Consider the following 24,739-nt stretch of genomic DNA (forward strand, 5'->3'; position numbering starts at 1 on the left):
GCATGTCTCTGTGTGTATTCCTGTTCTCTGTCGGGAGTAAGAAATGACTCAAACGTGGTGCTGGCCTTTGCTGTAACATTGGCTCGAATTTCCAGCATAGGAAACCCAACGCGACCTGTGTTTCTTTGGCTCCTGCCTTCCTTCCATTTCCCCCACGATAGGGAAGCTGCTTCTTTCAGCTTTTCCATTCACTGAAACATTTCAGATGTTTAATGAGATGCTCCAGGCCTCTCCCCCCCTCCACCCCAGGGGAAGCACAGACACCAAACGCACCTTTAGCTTAGGCTGCTTTTAGTAGGAATGATTGACAAGTTAGCACAGCCAACATGCAAACAACCCCCTGCCCTCCCCAATCCCTCTAAATTCATTGGAAGCTCTTATCGTACATAACTGAGGGAAATGGAAGAGTTGGGTTGCTATCTAGAGTGGCTCACTCCGAGAGCTGTTTTGACTTCCCTAAAGTCTGATTTCCGAGGGTTTTTAAAAGCCTCTTGCAATGTCAGGTGTTCTCTGTGCTGACAGGCGTCTGTTTATTGACTCAGGAAATCCATCTTGCCTGGCTTTTAACAAGGTCTGCGAGCAAGTCGGCCCCTTCCGGATTCTAATTCATTGCTTTTTCTGAATGGGAGACTGCTGTGGAGGTGTCCGGTTTCACGAGCTGAGAACATACCCTGTGATGCCTCTTTCTTCCTTTTCATTTCTTTTTGTTTTCTGCAACCTTCACAAGGAGGTTATTTTCTCTGGTGGATAATAATAATGATGATGATGATGATGATGATGATGATGATGATGATGCAAGCAGACTAGAACAGCTGTTCCTTTAGCAAACCACACAAACAGCCTTTTCCAAGAAAGTTAAAAAGGAAACATACGCTTTTTGCATTAAAAATTGTTTTCATGAATCTGCCTTGAGCCAAAATATTTTATTGCTATTTATGACAGTTGAGTTTAGACTGCATCACAGGGAGAGATTCTGCATATTTTGCTAACAGGCCACCCCTTGAGATGGCATTAATTGGAAAATGCAAGAATGCAATTCTGTGCGCATGTTATATATGCTAGGAAGTGCCCCTCGTTGAACGGAATGTCTTTCTGAGGAAACATGCAAAGGATCGTCCTGCATTCCAATGAAATGCTCTTGCATCAGGGCTGCTGCCTCAGAAGAACGGCCAACTGGTCTTGAAATAGCAAGTGGGTCAGTGACATACCAGGCATGAGATATCCTGTTCTCACAGTGGCCAAGCATGCAAATAAAGAGTTGCGTGGCAAGTCCCCTCCCCCATGTGAAATGAAGCCCCTGGACACATTATTTAAGGTTAATGGGCATAAAAAAGCCACAACTTTATTGATTACAGAATCAATTACTTAGGCATTGGCTCCTATCGACTACCCGGCATGGAGACTGGGAAGGGTTATCCACAAGCCGTGGGAGTCCTGTTGAAGTACGCCAACTAGGATCCCACGGGTGTCTCTGCTCGGGGGGGTGCCGGAGGCCCTTACCTCCCTAGGTTTCGGACAAGGCAACGCCCCCCGGAGTCCTCTACCGGACTACCCTTTTCCTTGGGGGAAGGTGATGGCGCCTCCTCCCCCCCCATTCATTTGCATAACAATTAACCCCTGCCAATGCCTAACCGCCAATACAGTGGAAGTTGTGACGTTTGCTACGAGGTAGGCGAAAAAACCAAAAGGCTGGAAGTGCGCCAAATTGGAAAAATTCCTACCAGGCTCCTTGCGGCGACCAACCGGAGTCCATTGCAAGGTCATAGCTAGCTAAGCCTAAGGGTGGGTGGGATGGGAAAACCGCTCAGCTGGAAAGGGGAAAGAGGGCGGTCCCCGGGCGTGCCTGGCCTTAAGTAGGCTAGGCCATGCCTCCCCAGCCTGCCGATTGGCGGGCCGGGTCGAAGGCACGCCCGGGGATTCCCCGGATCTCGCGGGGGCAAAAGGCCAGCCCCCGTGTGTGTGGGAGGGGGTAGCCCGCAACCCCCTCTCCTCCCAAGCTCGGAAATGGCTTTGCCGTTTTGTTTCAATGGCCCAGCTCTGTAGTCATGCCCAGCCTAATGATCAACACTTTTAAGTCCCATTGACTGCAGTGGGAGAGATGTAAGCCCCTGTTTAAATCTCTTGTTGCAACCAACAGGAGATAAAAAGACGTTTTGAGGTTGACTAGTTCATCTCCGGGTAGGCTAGGTAGCAAAGGGTAATTTCAGGAGATGTGGCTGTGAATTGTGTAACGAGCTAAACCAGCTGATATTCCTCTTTGCTACAAACTATAGTCGTACCTCCGCTTCCGAACGCCTTGGGAGTTTCAGCTCCCAAACGATCGAAAACCGGAAGTGAGTGTTCTGGTTTTCGAACGTTCTTTTGGAAGCTGAACGTCCGGCAGGAGCTTCCTGCAGCCAATCAGAAGCTGTGCTTTGGTTTCTGAATGTTTTGGAAGTCGAATGGACTTCCGGAACAGATTCTGTTTGACTTTGGAGCTACATCTGTATTGAAGGTGCATGAGCCCTGTCCTCTTGCACCCCAGGGGGTATGCTTCCTTAAGAACTACACATCCCAGAATTCCTTTGTTCTGGCATTTCCTATATGCACGTGCAGGAGAATCCAGCAGGACGTGATAACCAGCTGACAGCAAGAGAGTGAGACCCATCACACATACAGAGGAACAGCATAATAACCAGGGGCAATTAGAGACAGTGGCATTCAATTCTGCCAATAGGATTTAAGTCAGCCTTTCTCAACTTGTGGGTCTCCAGATGTTGTTGAACTACAACTCCCATCACCCCTAGCTAGCAAGGCCAGAGCTTAGGGATGATGGGAGTTGTAGTCCAACAACATCTGGGGACCCACAGGTTGAGAACTGCTGATTGAAATAACCCAGGACAAATGGAAGTAAATGAGTTTGGCATCTGCAGAGAAGAGCTGGTTTCAGATCTCAGAGACAGGGCACAGCATGTAAAAAGCATGTGTGCCTTACATCACCAACCGAACCGTATCTACTAAGAAGTAAGTCCGATTGAATTCAATGGGGTTTACTGCTGGGTAAAGTGGGGCCAGGACTGCTGCTTTAGGGCGCAGCCACACTTCTGCTTGTCCCGTCTGAGAGGTTTTCTGTTTACCTTGCCGCTTCCCCCTGGAAAACCCACTCTTTGCTGCTGAATCGGAGCAAATGTCAATCCATGGAAAGGTGTGCCCGCTTAAGTCCCTGCTAAAGTCCCCTTAGAAAACTTTGGACCACTTCAGCCAACTGAACCAAATTAGCCCATTTAAGTCCCCTTCGCTAACTTAAGTTGCCTTCGTCAACTTAGCCAACTTAAATCTCCTTAGCCAACATAGCTCACTTAAGTCCCCACTTAGCCCACTTTAGTCCCCTTCAGCCCCCACTTGCATTCCCACTTAAGCCCCACCTTAGCCCACTTACGTCCCCACTAGACTAGCACAAAACTATGGCATCACTTTTTTGGGGGGGACCCAGAATTTTGGAGTCACCTGATAATGAAGCTGCGAAAGTGGCAGGGAAAACGGGGGTCTGGACGAGCCCTCAGTGTACAGTTAATACGTAAACGGTAAAAAAAGGGAAAAGATTAATACATATACCACGCTGCAGTTAGGCAGCCAGAAAAGAGAAGCATTTAAACAAAGGAATAAACAAAGGCAAAGGATAATCCAGTCAATCCTCAGTTATTTTCTAACACAGACAAGTGATCAGAGGGAGGTTGTGTGTGTGTGTGTGTGTGTGTGTGTGTGTAGAGTCTGTGTTGGGCTCAGAGAAATGGTCCTTAGGCACTGTTGGTAACCTGAGTGCCATTCGTTTGCCAGGAAATAAGAGCAACAGAGCCAAATAAGTCAGATCCAAAGGAACAGCTTGCCTTTGACTAATATGTGTTTGAGCTTCAGCTTGACTTCGCCCTAAGCCAAGATTTTGAATTGCTGAATTAAGTGCAAACGTGACGGGAGATTTGAATCAAAACAACTTTGTACTTGCTTGGCCAAGGTGTTATTTGCGAAAAGATGCTCTTGCCAGCTGTCCCTGCGACCTGGCTCTGAAGATTTCAAGAATCCCAAGCATGCCATTCTGAAACAGTTAGGTGTGTGTGTGTGTGTGTGTGTGTGTGTAAATAAATTTTATTGGTTTTACAATTTCAACTTCAAATAGTTAGTACTATTAATTCTGCCTCAAGGCAGAGATAGGCAAATCATAGAAACGTAGTGCTGGAAGGGACCCTGTGGATCACCTAGTCCAACCCCCGGCAATGCAGGAATATGCAGCTGCCCCATATGGGGCTCGAACCTGCAACCTTGGCATTATCAGCACTGCACACTAGCCAACTGAGCTATGCAGTGGTATAAAATCTGACAATTCAGTTTCTCATTTTTGTCAGTCTTCAATTCTCCACATTTCAACATCAGGGTGTGGTGGTTTTATTTAAAAAGGTCCTCATCAGAATTTACCAGTGTTTTAGTGCGAACTTCTTCTAATGTGCTGTCGGGAAACCAGCCCACCAGGTGCGGAGGAAAAATGAAGAGGAGTCATGGGTGAAGGTTTAAGCAAGGAGTGAGCTCTCTCTCCCAGCAGCCTTGCATGTTTATTAGCCTTGCGCACATTACATCATGTTGCATATACACGTGTAGCACTCGGGTGGAAAACAGCTAGGGTTTGCATTTCTTAGAATAACTTCTCTACCAGACAGCATGACAGCCGCGTAAGCTTTGCGGTTAGGCAGCGCGACACTGACCCAGGCGTGTGGGGGGAACCAGTCAGCAGATGCTTCCTCTTGCACAATCTTGCACAAGGGTGCTATTTTTCTATTGCATCCCCACATGCCCTCCTTTTTTATATTATTTAATCAGAGTCATAAATTTCATTCCGAGGCAGAAGCTCGCCAGGGTCGCACACAGCGCGCTGGTAACCAGGTAGGCCGTCCATCCAGGTCCACTGCTGCGTAGCCGCGTCCCCAGGAGATGAGTGGCACAGGACCATGCCATGTTGGATCAGGCAGCTGTCTGTAAGATACAAGAGGTCGAGCCAAAGGCTCTGCTTTTCGAAAATGAATCTCAGCCGGTGTATATTCCTTATTATGGGGACACAAAATATGGTTAAGAGTGAATAAAACAGTATGCACAATTGAAGGAATCTCGGCAGAGGGGGCATTTCGACCTCCAAGTTGTTTGGACAGCAGAGTCTTGAAGGTCAGGTGCGCCCTCTCCACAATCGCCTGTCCTGTTGAATTGAAAGGCAAACCATGGATTAATTTCACATTCCATAAATCACAAAAGGATGAAAACTGAGAGGAAATATAGGCTGGGCCATTATCCGTTTTAATGCTTTGTGGCTTACCCATCACAGCAAAACAGCGCAGGGTGTGCTGAATGACGTGACGAGCGGTCTCACCCTTCAATGGGGTGGCCCAGATAAATCCAGATGAGGTGTCCACTGTCAGGTGAACTTTTGAAAATGGTGCGAGCAGAGGGGTGTGAGTAACATCCATCTGCCAAACCGCAAGAGGGGACGTACCCCTAGGGTTCACCGCATCAAAGGGAATCATGGTTGGAGCCTTAGAACAGATAGAACATTGAGAGACAATGTCTCGTGCCTGTGCAATAGGGATTTTAAACATTTTTGCCAAAACTTTAGCAGGCTGGTGAAAGGTAGAATGAGAGAGAATAGGGTCAGAAAACAAGGAAAACACTTCAGATCGCAGTGCAGCGTCTGCCACGGCATTTCCCTGAGCCAAAAACCCTGGGTGATTGGTGTGGGAACGAAGGTGTGCAACATAAAAAGGATGACGGCGTTCTTGAATAAGATACTGCAAGGTAGAAAAAAGAACAAACAAATCAGCATCTAACGCAGGCGTGATATAAGAAACAGGCAGGGAAGACAGAAGGCGATACACATATTGTGTATCAACAAGCAAATTAAAAGGTTTATCAGGAAAGAGTTGAAAGGCAAGGATTACAGCAGCAAGTTCAGCCCGCTGGGCGGACCTCTGTTGCTCAGTAAATTCAGTTTTCCATTTTCCACCCTCCTCCCATGCCACCACCCCCCGCGTTTTTGACCCATCAGTGAAAAGGGTAAGGGCAGAGGGGATGGGGGTCGGAGAGAGAGCAGTTTTTAAAGTATAGACAGTTTGAGAAAGAAAAGACAGGCGTGGATCAGAGGGGGGATTATGCGTGATGGTTCCCAAAAAATCCACAAGTGCTACTTGAGTAGCCACGGAGGTGGAAATCAGGTGTTGTGTTTCTGTGAGTGAAAAAGGCAAGTAAATTTTTTCAACGTCCAGTCCAGAGAGGGCTTTTGCTCGAGCGCGCCCTTTAATTACCAAATCCATTACAGCCGCTGGAGAGGAATAAATGTTGCGCGGTGGAGTATGCGGAAGGTGGATCCATTCCACAATGTTGACACCCGAAGGGGCAGCCGATTTCTGTGAGTAGAGAATGGCTGTAGGCAGCAAAGGTGTGGAAAAAATTGCCAAGGATAACTGCACATTGTGCAGAGTGTCTATGCAATCCACCATTCGGTCTCTTAATAAAGCATTAACCTGTTGTAAGGCTTGTAGCATTTCTTCTGTAACTGGGATGACTTCTCCAGGTAGTTTGTGTCCTTGTAAGGCAGAAAACAATGGTGACAAGGTGCTAGTAGGCAGATTAAGGTAATTCTTTATCCAATTCAGGTGTCCCAAAAGTTGTTGAAGGTCAACCAGCCGTAGGCGGGCAGGAAAAGACAATTGGGGAACAACCGGAATGGCAGCTTGTTGTGTCAATTTATGTCCAAGATATAACATAGGCAAAGTTTGCTGAACCTTATCTGGGGCAATACACAGTCCAAAATCTGTCAGGGCAGATGTAAGGTCTTTTAATAATTCCATTGATATGTCCTGTGCAGCCACAAGGATATCATCCATGTAATGACAACAAATAACCTCTAGGTGGCGCTGGCGGAAAGGTTTTAGGGCTAAATTGACAAAGTGCTGGCATAAAGTTGGAGAATTTCTCATACCTTGTGGCAGAACAACCCATTGGTAGCGTTCCGTTGGTTGAGCATTGTTGAGAACAGGCAATGTAAAGGCAAAACGCTGACGATCTGCCGGGGCTAGTGGTATGGAAAAGAAGCAGTCTTTTATATCTACCACCAGAAGTTTGTGGTCTTTTGGTATCATATTAAGATTAGGAAAACCAGGCTGTAATGCGCCCATAGGTTGCATCTGGTTGTTTACCATCCTTAAATCCTGAATGAGCCTCCAATGGCCAGAGGTTTTCTTTTTGATGACAAAAATTGGTGTATTCCATGGGGAGGAAGAAGGCTCTATGTGTCTGAGGCGAAGTTGTTCCGAGACAAGCTGGGCCGCCGCTGCAAGTTTGTCTTTAGTCAGAGGCCATTGCTCAACCCAAACAGGCGTGTTTGATGTCCAGGTGAGGGCTAGCGTGGTCCTCGGGTGTGCAGGGGCGGCCCTTAGAATAAATTTGTCTGAATGGAAGAGCCTGAGGCTTCAAGAACATCCCGTCCCCAAAGACAAACAGGAATGTCCAAAATGAGAGGATAAATGGTGACAGAAAGACCCGAAGGGCCTTGAATCATAATTGGGTGAAGGCTTTGACAAGCTGGGGTTTCTCCCCCGACACCCAAAACTTGGGCAGCTGCCTTTGTAGGCCATTCGGGAGGCCAGGCTTGTTTAGCAATCACAGTAACGTCTGCCCCTGTATCTAGAACCCCCTCTACCTCACGTCCACCCAGTGTCATTTTTAAGGTAGGGCGCTGAGCTGTGAGAGGCATTGCTGCAGCAATTAAGGGGGTATCTGTAGGAGTTGTGGCATCCGCAAGGAGCAGTATGACTTTAGCCACTGGCGTGCCAGATGGGAGATGGCAGGGGCGATCAGCATATAGCGTAATGGTGATTGAATCATAGGGTCCTTGAATGGTTCCAGGCACAGCATATACCCCAACAGTTTGTGCAGAGGCAAGTGGCAAGACAAGACAACGTTGAGAATTGTCTATAGCAAATCCACAGGCTATAACCAAGGCTTTGTGAGGACAAAATGGAACCGGGAATCGTACATCCTGAGTGAGAATAAGTTGTGGCATCAGACATTGTCCCCCTATTGATTTACTGGGGCCCGGGGAGGGCCCGTTTGCCGGTTTCCCTGGTTCTGGGATGATTGTCCTTGGCTAGAGGTTTGATTCTGATTAGCAGGGTTTGAGTGGCATTGATTTGCCCAATGAAAGCCTTTCTTGCAGATAGGACACTTAGAGGGGGGGCGCTTTCCAGACTGACTGCCAGTGGAGCGGCATTGTGCGCGGAAATGGCCAGGCTTATTGCATCCAAAACAAAGTTTGTCTTTCATAGGGTTGGCAGCCTGGGATAAAGCTGCGGCAAGTAGCCGTGCCTTGTGGCTTTCTGAGCCGATGGACTGACAAGCCTTTAGCATGTCGGCTATGTTTATCCCTTGCTGGCTGATCAGAGGGCGAAGTGCCACTCTACAATCCTCACTCGCATTATCAAAGGCAAGTTGTTTCAAGATCACCTTCTGAACTTGAGTGTCTGCTATTTGGCGCTTCAAAGAGTCATATAGGCGATCGATAAAGGCAGCATATGGCTCATTTGGACCTTGGCGAACAGTACCCCAACGGGACGTACTGTCACCCTTCGTGTCAGGCACCTTTTGAAACGCTGTCTGGGCGCAGCGGGTAGCAACTTCCCAATATGCAGCGCCTGCAGCAATCTGTTGGGCGATGGTAAAAAAATTGCCAGTTCCAATAAGACCATGCATAACGTCCTGAGGAGTAAGGACTGGAGGAGGGGGGGGAGGTGCTCCTCCTGCGGCAGGTGCTGGAGCTGCGGCCGCTGCTGCTGCTGCTGCATTGTTTAAAGCCATGGCAACATTTGGGGCTTCTTGTTGGCACAGAAATTGCCATTCCTGCATAAATACAATGACTCCAGACGGTGGCAGTATGGTCCTAGCCAACAATTTTATGTCCTCCGGAAGACAGGGCTGCTGAAAAATAGTGTTCAACAGACCCAATGTATATGGAGCCTGGATGCCGTTTTTCTGGACGGAGTCATGCACCTCTTTAATTAGTCTATAGTCAAATTGTTCATGACGAGGTGGCCCTCCCCCTGGTCCAGCAGGTACCAAGACAGGAAAAAGTTCTGTGCCAGATGAAAAACCTAAGAGGGGGGCTGCTTGTTTAATTGCAGTCCCCAGTGGCGTCGGTGGGTGCAATTGAGGATTAATGGGTGGAGCAGACGGTGCCGGTGAAGGCTGAGAATCTGGCGGTCGTGGAGGAGGTGTAAAAGGTGGTGGTAGAGGCGGTGCGTCTAACGCAGATGCTGTTTTTTGTTTTGGTTGCGATGAAGCCAAGAGAATGTTTTTGGGCGTAAGAGTTGCCATGCAGCCACGGACTTTAGCCCAGGCACTGAGGACGTGAACATTTATGCGGCCATGGCCATGAAAGTGGTCGCCAATCCTATCCCAGTCTGGAATTTCCCATGTCCCATCCTCAGGGAAGCATGGACAATGTTCATCTATGGCCAGAATCAATGCAATTAGATCACCTTCAGGTACTTGCTGTTTATTTTCCCGAAGGAGGTGCTGCATGTCTTTTAAAAATTGTTTCTGAGGGTTGGAGAGCGCAGAACCCATGATAAAAATAGAAAAATAGCTACTCACCGGGGATCCGAAGATGAGAAGGCGCCTTGAGCCACAGCCGGGCGGGTGAGTAGCAGGAAGGACCGTCTTTGACAGCACGCGTCCTGGAAGCCGTTCAGGCAATCACACGAGGCACCATTTGTCGGGAAACCAGCCCACCAGGTGCGGAGGAAAAATGAAGAGGAGTCATGGGTGAAGGTTTAAGCAAGGAGTGAGCTCTCTCTCCCAGCAGCCTTGCATGTTTATTAGCCTTGCGCACATTACATCATGTTGCATATACACGTGTAGCACTCGGGTGGAAAACAGCTAGGGTTTGCATTTCTTAGAATAACTATTCTGTACCAGGATATAAGCTCCAGACAGCATGACAGCCGCGTAAGCTTTGCGGTTAGGCAGCGCGACACTGACCCAGGCGTGTGGGGGAACAAGTCAGCAGATGCTTCCTCTTGCACAATCTTGCACAAGGGTGCTATTTTTCTATTGCATCCCCACAATGTGAAACTTTTTGCAAAGCAGTTTGGAGAAGCGTGGCTTGCAAACGACGGCAGTGTGTCCGCTCTCCTATAAGGTAGGTTTGCCTTTCAATGTGAGATCAGGTGAGATCGAAGCCCTTTAAGGCCTTTTAAAAGGTAAAGGGACCCCTGACCATTAGGTCCAGTCTCTGACCGACTCTGGGGTTGTGGCGCTCATCTCGCTTTATTGGCCGAGGGAGCCGGCATACAGCTTCCGGGTCATGTGGCCAGCATGAGTAACCAAAGGAGTACACATGCACATTCAATTGCCAAACAGCATCCACGTCACCCAGGAGATCGCAGCCACATAGATAAGAAAAGGAGAGTGACTCTGTTGTCCGGAGAGGTTCACAGGGAGAAGACATTTTCAACGGAGCTCAGCGATGGAAGCACACTGAGGCACATTGAGGCAGCACCGCGTTTTGAAATTTTGCGCCCCTCACAATTTTGCGCCAGGGGCTACTGTTATTGTGTCCCCCCCCTCCCATGCTATGGCACTGGAAGAGGTTAAGGATAAATTCCCACTAGGCAAAAACACTCATGCAGGGTGCAGAGCAGGAATCAGGGGAGGGTATCTGTGGGTGGGGAGGGGTGTGTGGTCTAGGGAGAAACCTCGGAAGCCAGCTTTAGGTTTCCTATCCCTGCATTTGGAGGAGAAGGGAATTTTGCTGGTTCCTCCAGCGTTTTCCCAACAACACCACCTTCCACTCTCTTCTGCAGGGACCCCCACAACTCCCTGAAGCAGATTTTGAGGGTGTGATGAGGGCTGCAGGGCTGAGTGAGAATTGGCCAAATTTCATTCCTTCCTCTTCTGTTAGAGGACCTCTCAGGCTATTCCACGAGAGCAAGGGCACCAATTTGGATCCCACACTAAACGTGCGTAGGATTGTCGCCTCACAGTGCCTGCCTACATGTGTTTCCTCAAATGTAAGAGCTGAGAGGGGCCTGCTCCCTGGTTAGGTGGTATGTAAATGCAAGAAACACATAAGCCAATAGGAGTTACACGGCTCGGTGAAACGATGTGGTTATGCCTACAATGAAAAGGAAAAGGAACGCAGCGTCACCACATGGCAACCACTTCAAAATAACTCCCGTTCCATAATGGCAAAGGTTTGATGAAGTGGGCTACAGAAACACGCCATTAGCATCTGTGTCAACTGAAATAATGGCTTAAAAAAGAAAAAGAAAAAGCTAAGCCCCCTGACCTTGGCTGTTTTTGAACCACTTTTGCTTCAAGGTCTGATATCAACTCCTTATAATCAGAGTCATTGTTTTCTGCATTGCCTGCAGTTTGTACATTTGACCACGAGGTGCCACTCTGTAACTCGTGCTGAAACCAGAGGTATTTGTGTTCTCTATTCTGTCCACCCCTTCTGAGGGACCAAATCGGAGGGACTGGGCTGTTTTACCATGCCCAGTGCCACCAGAGTAGCCTATTTTTGAAAGGTCTTTGCTGATTGGATGTTAATTCACTAATCATGCTAATGCCATTGTCTTAGTCTACTCCAGTGATGGCTTCACATGATTGCTCTCCCCGCTACTGTAGATAAGGTGGCATTTTTCAGTCCACGAAAGCTCCATACCAGGGTCCAGTCAGAAGTAGGGAAAATGGGGTGCTCCAAAGTTGTCCAGGGCAAACAATTATATCTAGGAAGTGTACCCCAAATGCGAATTTATTGTCCCCTAAAAGCATTGGCATAAAGATAGATAGTGTTCATATTTTGTCAAGTCTTCTTGAATTTCCTAACCACTCCATTGTTTATATGTATTCCATTCCATTACTTACATCATTTGGGGGAAACCTGGTGTCCCACCAGCATCTGAAGTCTGATTGGTGGGAATGCAAGACACACCCACCTCTGTTGCCATGGTTATGGTCAGACCCTTGGAGATGCATTTTGCTACTTACCTGCTATCCTTCCTCTCCAAGTTGGAGACTTTTTGCTCCTGCAGGATTTTGACTGGCTGGTTGTTTGGTATTAAGTTTATTTTTGCTGTTTCCTGCTTCCTGCTATTGCAAGTCCCCCCCCCCCCCCAAATTGTTGATGTAAGGTGGCTTGGGCACTGCTTTTAAGCTGGGAAATCAATACACCAGTGTTTTAAATAAAGAAATCAGACAAAACTCATGTGTAGCTAGAGATGGATAAATTTGCCAATGTCAGTTTATCATTTTTTTGATTTTCAGTTCAGTTCACTCCTTTTTGTGATTTTTTTTTTTTAAAAGTCTGCACGGAAATTTGTACACAGTTCTGTGTATATTCATTCTAATATACAGGTTTGTACTGGCAGTTTGTTTGCGATATAATGATTTCCCCCCTATGTCCCTTTCACTTTTTGGTGCATACTTTCCATGAATACACATATTTTTTTCTACTTTTTTGGGGGGGGGGAGGGGCTGGGGAACTGCCTCACAACAATCTCCCCAGTCTGCAGATACCAGGATGGTCTACTTTATGCATGACAGCTTCCACGTTGTAGGAAGGCCCACATTCAGACTTGTGTATGACACCATGTCTGAAAACCATGCAAGAGTCTAATCTGCCATTGTTAGACATGGTTGGAGACAACACCCATAATACTCTCGTCCCCTCTTCCAAAGACATATTTCTTTTTTCTTTGCTCTGGAGGGTAGGACTCGAACCAATGGCTTCAAGTTACAATAAAGGAGATTCCGACTAAACATTTGGAAAAACTTTCTGATAACAAGAGCAGCTTGACAGTGGAACGACCTCCCTCGAGAACTTGTGGATTCCCCTTCCGTGGAGGTTTCTTTCTTTCTTTCTTTCTTTCTTTCTTTCTTTCTTTCTTTCTATCTTTCTTATAATTTTCATTGATTTTCTTTTCTCAAAACAAGTATCCACTATCATTGCTGAACATACATTTTCCAATTCCCCCCCTTCCCTGTTGACTTCCCTCAACTACCATTTCTGGTTTATTACATCAGACGATACATTCTGCTGTTTATTTATAATATTATGGTATCACATTGTTGTACTTCTTGTTCTCTGTAAATAAAATTGTAAACGTTTATTTAAATCCTGCCAGCGAGACCATTTCTTTCTGTTGTTTCTGCAAATATATTGTAAAGAGTTCCCATTCTTTTTCAAAGTCACTATTGTCCTTTGCACACAGTTTGTCCGTTAACTTTGCTAACTTTGGAGGTTTCTAAGAAGATGTTGGGCGGCCGTCTGCCATGGATGCTTTGGCTGAGATTCCCGCATTGCAGGGGGTTGGACTAGATGACCCTCGGTGTCTCTTCCAACTCTATGATTCTATGGTTCTGTGATTCTAAGGGAGAGCCTGGGGCCTTGGCAGTTATTCCCTGAGCAGGCACACCTGGTCACAGTCTTGCCCACCGCAGTGAGATGGATTGCATTTCTATTTAAATCACAGCCATTATTCCTCGCGTAGGTGCAAAGCAGCAAATGCAAATTTAATGCAAATCCACGCACTCCCTCATCCTTTTCCTTTTTCCTTTTCCTTCTCAAGAGGGGATGCATTTTCTTCCTTTTCCTTTTTTCCTTTTCAGGGAATCCGTGAGTGGCTACCCTCGCCCTGAGCCGTTCTTTGCAGCTTCCAGAAGATGGTGCCCTGCTGTCAGGAAACAGGCATGAAACACACACACACACACACACCCCACCAGCAGTCATTCCAGTCCATTGGCAGAATGTCATGCCAAACGCTTTGTGTCTGTCAGCACATTCCTGGAAGGTCACAGCAAATGAAGAAGACTCCTGTGTGTAGGAGCTGGAGAAAGAGGAATATATATGTACACACACACACACACACACACACACACACACAGAGTTGCATCACATGGTGGCCTTTTGGCTTCAACCACTTGATTCCTGCAGTTATAAACCTTTCCCAATTGTTATTCGGCTGCTTCCTCCGCAGGCCAAGGCAGGATATTCATGACTGACTGGCCCCTGGAAGCTGGAAAGACTCCAGTTACTTTCCATAGCACGGTTTCTGCTCACTTCCCTCCCGTCACAACCTGCCCCCCCTTCCAGGACTGAAATATCCTGTGGTTCTGGTTAGCGCTCCCTCCGGATACGCAGCCACCAGAAGCATATGCCCCCCCCCGTCCTCCATATGATACAGCCGAGGCTCGTTCAGCATAGCTAATTCCGACGGGGGCTTTATTTAGACGGAGACATTGAGCAGCCTTGCTGTGGACTCCGGTCGTTTGACTCGACTGCGTGTCTGGATCCCGAACGGAAAGAGGAGGCTTCCTCCGGCAGTTCCTGCCACTGACGTTGCCACCGGGCTTTGCATATGTTTTGCAAAATATTTAAATCTAATGAGCTGCAGCTTTGGCTGGCTGAGTTGCCTGGCTGTTTCGCCTGGCTTGCTCTCTGCCTTTTGCAGTCGCAACCCAGAACGGTGGGTCGAGAGCACCGGTTCTCATTTTTCTAATCTTAAATTCAGCACTCCAGGTTTCTGCAGCAATGTGTGTGTGTGTGTGTGTGTGTATTTAATTCTTCAGGGTGCATTTATCCTAATAAGCAGGATTTGCCTGCAGTTCGGGCTCCGGTACACATTTTGGCAAGCGGTTTTCTCCTCATATATTGCATGTTTGTGTGTTGTTTTCATCAGTATGCTCATTTTTATATACACTTCCCCCTAACATATGCCTATTTGTGGAGATTGGTTAGTTGGAGAACTGCATTGCAAAATTCAGATAAATGCAAATTTCAAATTTCTCAGGGACCCTGAGAATCATCTATTCCAACCCCCTGCAATGAAGGAATATGCAGCTGTCCCATAGGGGGACCGATGCTGCAACGACTGTGTTACAGGTCTCATACTGTTACACAAAGTGTGAATTTGATAAACTCAGCTTTAAATGTGAACTGGATGGCATTTCTCCCTCACCCCTAGAGGTTGTCCCACTTCTTTTCAGGATGACATAATTGAATCTGACCTAAACACTCCAAGTCTCCCCCGCCAGTTCAAAACCTCCCTCTTCCTGCATCCATAGCACTCTGTTGCAGGCTCAGTCCTGTGGGTCAGTCTACGCTTTGACCATTGTTTCCCCAACCTTTCTTGATCCACACCTAAACCACAAGATGGACCTGATCGTCATTTCTTAAATACGATACATAGCAGCCGCTGTAGATGTGAGTGCTTCTCCCACCCAGGGATGTAGTGCAGGGTCTCACCATGACCGTACGTATGGCCACACCTCTAAGAAGAGTCCATAGTCGCACCCTCAAGGAGAGTTTGAAAATGCAAACAGTTGTGTCGGTCCCTTATATTTCTACAGAGAGAGTGGGGTGGGGAAGCTGGAGACGCACACACACAAACAGCTGCAGTATATAACACAATGACCAATTGGTTTGGGTCAACTCTCTGTCTCCATTGAACTTGGAGGTGCTTCCCAACACGACCAGATACAATGAAGGCTGGAGGGGAAGTCCTCTGTTGTAATTCTACAAGGGAGAATTTTGTCAAGTGTTTCTGGTCATGAACGAGCGATGTGGAGTTGCACTTACAGCAGTTCCCTCTCCTTCATTTCCTTCCTTCCTTCCTTCCTTCCTTCCTTCCTTCCTTCCTTTCATGTTTAGCATCCTACTTTTCTTCCAACATGGAACCCGGGGGGGGGGGCAGCAGGCATGTGGTTCCTAGGCATGCACCAATCCAGGCACTGACCAGACCCAGACCTGTTTAGCTTTAGCAAGGTGGTGGCCTCCTTACCGCACACAACCATGGAGGAGTTTGTTGCTCTGTTGGAACTCCTATCCAACAGGTGACCCTCTGACCCACCCTGTTTTCTCTCCTCCTCTTCTCTACAAAACAATCAGTTTCTGTTGAGGGGGGACAGTGTCACTGCTGCAACCATCTTAGGACTTGTGGTTCCCATCCTACCTTGAAGTCCAACAGCATCTGGAAATATTGGGAATGTCTGTGCTGAGGGAGTTTGAGATGAAGCTCATCCACCTTCCAAAAGCCACCGACAGGTTTTATGGGTTGTGAGTTTCATGCTGTTATGATGGTCTAGCACTGCATGAGCCACTTCTCCCCCAGGTGATTGCCAGTACAATTGGTCCAAAGTAGGTCAAAGATGGGGAGCAATTTATATACATTTGGCCAACATCGGACCTGTTGTTCTTTTCTGCTGTCTGCTTGCTTATGAGAACAATATGCTGAACTAAATCAGCCCCTGGGGTTGCTCCATGCAAGGCTGATCATTGAAAACACTCCGAATTACTTGATTGTTGCAATATGAAGAGAGGAAGCGCTGCGTGAAGCCGATGAGGTGGCATCAGATAATGTGTGACGGCTGTTTAAATGGAACTTGTGCAGAGTGGAAGATGGTAGGGGGGAGATTTGATCTCCCCTGGGTGACTTCTTCCGGTGCACCATCACCATCAACAGCACCAACATGGTAAGCTGTTCGTGGTAGCTGACCTGCTCACCGCCCACTTTTTTCAGATTCTCACTACTCCTTCAATACCAAGGAGGGGTTGCATTGACATGCTTAAAATCCAGTTTGAACACACTGAGGAAGGGGGAACTGCAGACAGAGCACCACCCCCCGGGCTTGCCTTGCAAATGGCCGTCCACCTCGATGGTTGCACATCATAGAATCGTAGAGTTAGAAAGGACCACGAGGGTAATCTAATTCAACCCTTGCCAATCCAGGAATCTTTTGCCCAATGTAGGGCTTGAACCCTCCACCCTCAGATTAATATTCTCATGCTCTACCAACTAAGCTGTAGCATGAACGGGATCTACATGGTAAGTGCCAGGACATTCCTAAAGCAAACCTCTTTGGAAGAAAAAGAGAAGTGTACGTGCTCTTTCTTTGCCCCTCGTGAAAATAAATAAATCAGGGTGTTTCTTTGTTTCTGCAGCTCGGTCTGTTCTTGGCATGCGGGCCATTTACTCATATTATTGCAGTGAAGTACAGTAAGCTGTCCACACTGTGCCTCAACGTCAGCTTTCCTGGGTCCATTCAAGGCACTGGAAAATAATGAAAAGCATATTGTGTAACTCAGGAATGTGTCTCTTTCATCAGCCATCTTTCAGAATTACCACTTTGTTTGCGTTCCTGACAACTTGTAAATTACTTAATGCCGCTGGCAGATTGAGCAGATTCCCTTTGCTCATTCAGACCACATTTTCTACTGCTGTAGAAACGAATAATATAGAACCAAAAAAGAAATGAGTGGAGCGGGGGGCAAAGAAAAGAAAAGTCAGCATGGTCAGACATCCTCAAACCAATTGTTAGCATCTCTGGAAGGGCTTCAATTTCACTAACTCGGAGCCGGCACCTAAAATACACAGTTGACAGGCTGCAAGGCTTTGCCTTGCCAAATATAACTTGTCCAAGGCCTAAGTAAAAACATATGACATATATCCTGTTTACACTTCCACAATTATAATAATTTCAAACTCTGCCGAAGAATTATGAAACAGCCTTTCCATTTTAAGACTTCAAACCCTTATCCACACAGCTGCTTGTCAGCCTTTGTCATTTACTGAGACACTACGGTGGGCAAATGGTGCGCCGCTCTTCGATATGGTCAGGAGGTTGACCAATGGCACGTTGGAAGGCCAGGAACCAGAAACCTACATCGAATGGGTTTTGTGCCGATGAGATAACTCAGGGGTAGAGTGTGTAATTTCAACGTCTCTGACATCTCCAGACAATGGGTCTGATGTAGGAGGGTCAGGAAAGACATCTGCGCCCCCCCCCCCCCGAGAGCTGATGCCAATCTCTGTCAATCAGCTTTGCCATTGGTCTCAGTAAAGGAAAGACACAGGGGGTGGGATCGGATTTTCATGCCAGTTGCAGAAAGGAGAGTTTGGAGCTCCTTGAAATGTTTGCCAAATGACCCCATGGCACTCTCAGTTTTACAACATATTGCTCTACTGTATTTGCTGGCCATCTCAACAGTTGCTTCTTTCATTTTTATAAGGGTTCTTCTTCTTGCAAGCTATTAGGCCCATCCAGTTGGGTATCATATACCTACTCAACGACATCATGAATGGGAAAGCATTTTCTCCCTGTGGCTCAGGCCTACTGAGCTATTATTGCCCAAAATGGCAGGGGGAATGAAACTCCATTTTGGCTCATCCTTTTTTGAGAAGCAGAACCACAGAACTTGGAGCTGATCATTGCTGCTAGCGTGTGGCTTAAATTGTCGCCCCAAAGTTATATAGACTCAGCAAGCAGACCACAATGTCTGCTCAGATACTGTACACAGGATGCCTTCGGAATCCAGAACGAATGGGTGGAGTATAAATGATAAAATTATTACTGCAACCAGTGATTGGTTTGCATAGGCTCTTGCATGCAGCACTCAAATGTCAGCGTTCACACAACTATTTCCTCTGTATTTCTCCCCATGAAAGCCCATCAATAAGCCTCTGTGGGCATTAGACAGACATCAGGCCCTCCAAGTGTCCCTATTTCCCAGGGACAGTCCTGTATATACAGAAGCCATGCTAGGTTTCTGATTTGATTCCGGAATGTCCCACTTTTCCTTAGGATGTCCCTATTTTCAATGGGTAAATGTTGGAAGGTATGGAGTTCTGCGACTCCTGAGCCAAGGAGATAAGTAACTAAACAACCTTTAGAAGACATTTGAAGGCACCCTGGAATAGGGAAGTTTTTTAATGTTTAATGTTTTATTATTATTTTATATATGTTGGAAGCCGCTGAGAGTGGCTGGGGCAACACAGGCAGGTGAGCAGGATATAAATATAAATATAAATATAAATATAAATATAAATATAAATATAAATATAAATATAAATATAAATATAAATATAAATACAGAGGTACCTCTGGTTATGTACTTAATTCGTTCCGGAGGTCCGTTCTTAACCTGAAACTGTCCTTAACCTGAAGCACCACTTTAGCTAATGGGGCCTCCTGCTGCTGCAACGCCGTCGTCGCACGATTTCTGTTCTCACCCTGAAGCAAAGTTCTTAACCCGAGGTTCTATTTCTGGGTTAGCCGAGTCTGTCACCTGAAGCGTATGTAACCCAAGGTATCACTGTATAAATATAAATATAAATATAAATATAAATATAAATATAAATATAAATATAAATATAAATATAAATATAAATATAAATATAAATATAAATGTGGGATAAGTTGTTCCTATTTTCTTCAGAGAAATGTTGGAGGATATGAGACATGTAGAGGCTTATGTAAACCAACAATAGAAACTGAGTTTATTTCTAAGTCTCTCTGACTCAGACTGGATCTAGAGGCATCAAAGAAGCGTTTCAGCTAAATGCGTTGCAAGCTTTGTATGAGAAATCAGGTTAGCAAAAACGGAGTTCCGCAATGCCATCTGGTGTCACAGTGTTAGAATGCATAAACAACACATATAAAGTGCTTTCTCTTTGCCAATGTAGCTGGGTCCTCAGTTTCCCATGTGTAAAAAAACCAAACCAATAGCACAGTGATGTACTAGAGGAGGCTTATTTTCGGGGCCTGTGCAGGACAGACTGTAAAGTGCTTTGTGAATCTAAAGTGCTATATAAAAAATAAACAGTAGTCTATTGTATGCAAAGCTATAAAATGAATATTGCCGTTTCAACAGATGATGTTGCTCTTTGGGCTAATAATACATCTGCTCATTTCGTAAGCAGGAATGGGTTTTGGAAAGTCTCATTCAGATAACTACAGAAACACAACAGGAGGGAAACTCCCTGAATATGTTAATTGTTTGTGGCTCAAGTAACTCAAGTAGGTTTACAGGCTTACGTGGCTTTCTAGCCTCTAAAGGGGAGTCTTGTGGGACTATGCAAATGAAGGCATGGGAGAGTGGCTTGCAGTGTGTATTTTGAGACAGCAGAACCCGGTTGAAGCGGGGGTCACAGGTTCTGGAGGGCCCTTGGGCAGCCTCTCCTTCCACAGACTCCCTTCACTCAATCCTTCTTTCCACCTTTCCACCAGTTGCTTCTCCATACCCTCCAACATCTCTCCAATGGAAATAGGGATGTCCCATTCCATCTGAAACAGCTGAAACAGGAGCTCCCATCCAGACAGACTATGATCAGTTCCAGAACTGCTTCGTTTAGCTTCTACAGCGTCGTGGCCTCAGGTGCCTTCAAGCCTAGACCCTGAGAGTTCACGCTGAGAAAAGCTTATAGATGTGGCACGCAGAAGAATGTTGGCTAATGGCGCCCCAGGAGATGACATCATTGACCTGGCTGTGAAATAAGTGGCTGTGCATTGTCCCTGCTACAAAATGGTTTGGTGGTCAGCAGACTGGGTGGTCGGGGTGGGGATGACTCACAGGGACAGGGCACTATATCCCTGCCACTGCAACATAGTCAGGATACACACACACACACACACACACACACACACACACACACACACACACACCTTCTAGAGTTTAGAAGCAGGCAATTAAAGAAGCCAAAGGGCATTATTCAAGGCAGTGAGTCACTTTTCTGGAGACACTCTGCATCTTCCAGTGTACATAAATAGCAGGCACCTATCCTGAAGTCATATCATGTCAGGGCTGCAAATCTCAGCGTTATCTTAAGAATCAGATGACAACATGTACGGTGCTCTGTCTGCAGCGAGATCAGACTTACTTTGCCAAACATGTCATATTACCAGCTGTTCTGCGTTTCAGAGAACAAGCTGCATTTCCTGTGTTCGGTCAATTTTTTTCCTCACTTATTCCTTAAGCTTTTGCATGTTAGATTACCATACCTTTCATAATAAAAGCTGGCTTTAAAAAGACAAGAAGGCACCAAGCTGAACGTAGCGAAATGACCCATTGTGTGCTGTTAAGAGTACCCACATTTCCTAAATGATATGTTTCAATAGCAGATTTCCCCCCCTTTTGTTGGCATAGCAACTCGCCAGGTCTGAACCAGATAAGCTAATACGCTTCTCCCTGTTCTCTCCAAGGTATTCACAGCAGGAAATTCCTGTTCCATCTGGTTAACTGAAAATGCACATTATTATTGATACACAGTATTGATGCCAGTTTTGATTGCACTAAATGACACTGCATTAGCATTTGCAGCCCGAGAAGAAGAAAATGGGATTCATTTATTTTTTTGGTGGGGGGAGGGGGGGGAAAGATGGCGCAAAATAGGCAGTGACAGTGACCATTAGCACTACTTTCCTTGTGAAAATTCGATGATCAATTTAGAAATGAGAGAAATTGCCTTACTTGAGCAAATGTGTGGTTGGCCTAAGCTAGCAGCCATATATCTGTTGCCTTCCTACAAGGAATACCTTTGTTGCATTGGCTCACATTTATCACTAGATGTGTTGTCTCACCCCTTCTCCCAACTATGGGGTGGCCAGTGGGTCCCCCAGACAGTGGTGGACTTTGGGGTCTCCAATTTCAGCAGCACCCAAATAAAAGGATAAAATGAGTGGGTGGAAGAACCATATATGCAGACCTAAGGTCCTAGCAGTTTGAAAGCACGTCAAAGTGCTTTCAAATAGGTACTGCTCCGACGGGAAGGTAAATGGTGTTTCCATGCGCTGCTCTGGTTCGCCAGAAGTGGCTTAGTCATGCTGGCCACATTGCCCGGAAGCTGTCTGCGGACAAACGCCAGCTCCCTCGGCCAATAAAGCGAGATGAGCGCCGCAACCCCAGAGTCGGTCACGACTGGACCTAATGGTCAGGGGTCCCTTTACCTTTACCTAAGGTCCTTGGAGGAAGAGAAACATGCTAATAAATATGTACCCCAGGGAATGTATTACATTTCTCTTACTTTCTATCCCTTCCCCAATAATTTATGATTCTCTTATGTTGATCACAAGGCTGCCTTGAAGAAAATGGACGAAGTCGGATACAAAAGTATAGAACATGGGTAGGCAAACTAAGGCCCGGGGGCCGGATCCGGCCCAGTGGCCTTCTCAATCTGGCCCGTGGACAGTCTGGGAATCGGCACGTTTTTACATGAGTAGAATGTCTCTTTTTATTTAAAATGCATCTCTGGATTATTTGTGGGGCCTGCCTGGTGTTTTTACATGAGTAGAATGTGTGCTTTTATTTAAAATGCATCTCTGGGTTATTTGTGGGGCATAGGAATTCATTCATCCCCCCTTCAAAATATAGTCCGGCCCCCCACGACGTCTGAGGGACAGTGGGCCGGCCCCCTGCTGAAAAAGTTTGCTGACCCCTGGTATAGAACGTAATTCGTAATGTTATTTTCTCACTCTCCGTGAGAATTTTAATAAATCACTTCCAAGTTCTTCAATTAAGTGTCGATAAACCATCCCTCCAACTCTGGCCATGATTTTAAACGGTCTGGCTGGCTCTGTAGGCATGTTGATGGGGAAAGCAATGCAGTGCAAATGAATGGCATCACAGGCAACAGCACATCCTCATGCGCCCTGAGATGCACATCAGATTTATGCTTGCAGCTCTTGACCTTGCATGGTAGCATGCTTGAACATGCAGCTCCACTTAAACAGATTGGGATGAAATAATCTTTATCCTTTATATAAATGTTTCTCTGTTCACAGTTGTGGAGTTGCTGCATTCTGTACCTTCTCCTTTATATATTTTCCTCCAGTTGTGGTGCTAAACAGCACCGTTCATGTGCTGACCTTCATGCGGCAAGCACATCATTCTCTGTAATGTTCCCAAGGACCATGGGATTGCTCAGGCTTCAGCAACCTAACTGGCTCTGACAGGTAAATTTCCCCTTAAATATGTTTCAAACTTCCTCTATATAGGCACGTGAGTCACTCTGACAGGTTTAATTTGTCCTGAAAAATGAATGTGTTAAACTCATTAGCCATTCCGTTTGGAAACATTGTAAACAGTAGATTGATTACTTTTCCATGTGCCTCTGATATAGGATAGGCCTACAAAGGTAAGAAATACTTAGCCAGCAAAACTACACACCGGTTGTGTGATAGGAAATTAACCTTAATCCAGCTTTCTCGTGTTTGGTTTGATGTTTCATTTTTTAAAATATGAAATGTTGACATATAACCACCCTGCTCTGCGGATACTACATTTGTGGCACATTATATGCCTTTTCTTGTGCTAGAAAACGGGCTTTGATTTTGAGATAAAATATCTGATTAGAAAAATCCCAAATTCAAGGAAAACTGCCAACCTTTCTAGTATCAGTGCACAAACATTCCCCCCCCCCCCATTCCTGAAAACATTCCTGGCCATAAGAGCATAAGAAGAGCTGGCTGGATGAGGCCAATGGCCCATCTAGTCCAGCATCCTGTTCTCACAGTGACCAACCAGTTGGCACTGGGAAACAAGCAAACAGGATTCAACCACCAGAGCACTCTCTTCTCTGCCCAGCAACTGGCATTCAGAAGCATTGCTGCTGTCAGCTGTGGAGGCAGAGCACAGTTATTGCGGCTAGTAGCCATCAATAGCCTCGCTTCCATGATTTTGTTTAATCCTCTTTTAAAGCCCTCTGAGGGATGCGAGTGGCGCTGTGGGTTAAACCACAGAGCCTAGAACTTGCCAATCAGAAGGTCAGTGGTTCAAATGGTGTGAGCTCCCGTTGCTCGGTCCTTGCTCCTGCCAACCTAGCACTTCGAAAGCATGTCAAAATGCAAGTAGATAAATAGGTACCACTTCGGCGGGAAGGTAAACGGCGTTTCCGTGCGCTGCTCTGGTTCGCCAGAAGCGGCTTAGTCATGCTGGCCACATGACCCGGAAGCTGTACGCCGGCTCCCTCGGCCAATAAAGCGAGATGAGCGCTGCAACCCCAGAGTCGGCCACGACTGGACCTAATGGTCAGGGGTCCCTTTACCTTTACCTAAAGCCCTCTGAGTCAGTGACCATCGCTGCCGCCCGTATAGTGTTATCTTGAATTGCATGCAACGTCAAAGTGCTGTGCATCAATTTGATCAAATCACAACACAAAGGAATACAGTGAGATAAAGAAACACAGCTTACACAACTCTGTATGCCAAAGGTTTTCAACCTTTCTGAGTCCACGGCTCTCTTGACCAACTACATTCTTTCTGTGCCCCCCCATGGGGTTCAGGAGTCCAGTTACATCACCCTTGGCCTGCAGGGCTGGCAACCTCTCACCCTTTTCCAAACTCCCTCCCTTGCGGAGTGTTCCCTCAGCCTCCTCTTCCCTCTTTTTGGGAGCTTTCTGGGCAGCTCCTGATGCCATCCCTCGTCTCTGAGCTGCCCCCCTCCCTGCCCCATAGAGAGGTGCCTCCTCACACTGCCCCACAGAGGTGTGGGACTTGCCTGTCCATTCCCAACAGCAAGGGCTGGCTGGCTGGGCTCCCTCACCTGCTTGCTTGCTTACTCTGAGGCCGCCTCAGCTCCTGGAAACCAGCATCCCATGGCCAGCCCCAGAGGCACCATTCGCCTGGAGAGCTTATAGTCAGGGCTGCTGCAACAAACAGCTGTGCAAGCCTTTGGGAGGCAGAGTCGCAAAAGGGCATCAGAGGAGGGAGGGAAGGGAAGGGGGCAGAGGCCAGTGTTGCCCACAACACCCCTGCCCATCATTCAAGGCACCCCAGGGTTCCACGGCACAGTGTTGAAAACCACTGCTGTATGCAATTATATAGAACTTCTCAAAGGCAAAATGTAAAAATAAGACCTTATTTTTTTATTCCACCAAGTGTCCGTTTCTTCAGA

General features: G+C 46.6%; 1 long non-coding RNA gene across 2 annotated transcripts in view; it reads left to right on the forward strand.

Moving 5' to 3' along the window:
• The first annotated feature begins 3,114 nt into the window (after positions 1–3,114).
• The window catches only part of LOC308472852, a 360,690-nt gene continuing 339,065 nt past the window's right edge, over positions 3,115–24,739 (forward strand). For both annotated transcript variants that reach the window (XR_013983775.1, XR_013983776.1), the window contains exon 1: positions 3,115–3,719. This is a non-coding gene — a long non-coding RNA (uncharacterized lncRNA). The remainder of the gene's footprint in view (positions 3,720–24,739) is intronic.

This window comes from Podarcis pityusensis (genome assembly GCF_964106645.2).
Source record: "Podarcis pityusensis genome assembly, chromosome: 3".
In the NCBI taxonomy this organism is placed as follows: domain Eukaryota; kingdom Metazoa; phylum Chordata; class Lepidosauria; order Squamata; family Lacertidae; genus Podarcis; species Podarcis pityusensis.